The sequence below is a fragment of the Miscanthus floridulus genome, chromosome 1, assembly GCF_019320115.1.
Source record: "Miscanthus floridulus cultivar M001 chromosome 1, ASM1932011v1, whole genome shotgun sequence".
Classification (NCBI taxonomy): Eukaryota; Viridiplantae; Streptophyta; class Magnoliopsida; order Poales; family Poaceae; genus Miscanthus; species Miscanthus floridulus.
Window position 1 is genome coordinate 114,046,511 of NC_089580.1, and position 1,191 is coordinate 114,047,701.

General features: G+C 40.5%; 1 non-coding gene across 1 annotated transcript; it reads right to left on the bottom strand.

Moving 5' to 3' along the window:
* Window positions 1–479: 479 nt before the first annotated feature.
* LOC136511916 (small nucleolar RNA R71) lies at window positions 480–586 on the bottom strand. The gene has a single exon (XR_010772919.1). It is a non-coding gene; the product is annotated as a small nucleolar RNA R71 (small nucleolar RNA).
* Between the last annotated feature and the right edge of the window lie 605 nt (window positions 587–1,191).

Consider the following 1,191-nt stretch of genomic DNA (forward strand, 5'->3'; position numbering starts at 1 on the left):
ATAACGATACCTAGAATACTCCTGGTAAAATGCTATAATGGTATTCTGTGAGCTTGTGGAGTCCTTCATATTCTATTTACATTAATAAATACCAACACTCAACATTAGTGAAGATATGGCTGACAAGACTCCATGAATTTTCTGCCCCAAGTGCTAAAAATATTCGCACTAGACCGACTATCAATACCGAAGATGCCTCATTTGAACTCAAGCCAGCTCTCATCAACATGGTGCAAGCTATCCCATTTTGTGGAAAGATACATGAAGATACGAGTGCTCATCTCTAGCATTTCCTAGAGATTTATAGCACATTCACTATCAAAGGAGCCGCTCAAGATGCCGTGCTACTTCACCTCTTCCCATTCTCATTTTTGGGGATGGCGAAGCAATGGTCCTACGCCAATAAAGACAACAACGACACCTAGACAAGATGCTCCAGTGCCTTCCTATCAAAGTTCTTCCCAATGGGCAAAACCAATGCCTTACATGGAAGAATTTCAAGTTTTCAGTAGCAAAATGATGAATCGATCCCAGAGGCATATGAACGCCTCCAAGAATATATTTTAGAATGTCCTCATCGTGAGATGGAGAATGGTTGCTCATGTAGACTTTTTACCATGGGTTAACCAAAGGCGCCCGTGAAAATATGGATGCTGCTACTAGCGGAGCGTTTTTATCACTCACTATCACAAAAGCAACAGCTCTCATAGAGAAGATAGTCTCCAATCAGGGCTGGTCGGAGGAACGTCTCCAAACCAAGCAAGAAAGGTGGAGGTATGCATACAATCAAGGAGGTAGACATGTCGTCTGCTAAAATGGACCTACTAATGAAGAGGCTTGAAGACTGAGACAATGAAAAGCAAGATGTCATGCAAGTGCATGACTTGCACATGACTTGTGAAGTATGTGGAAATACCGGGCACTCGGAACAACTGTGCCAAAACGCAAGAGGATGTGAACTTCATCATAACAACAACTATCATCCTCAGCAACAACAAGGACAAGGATGGAGCCAACAACCATGTCTCAACTACCAAGGTAATAATTTCAATAACTCTTATAATCAACCATCCTTGAAGGATTTGGTTTTAGGACAAGCTAAAATGAATGAAAGTATATCTAAAAAGCTTGTTTCTAATGATAAGATCTTAGAAAACATAAATAATAAAATAGATAGTTTCTCATCTGCCA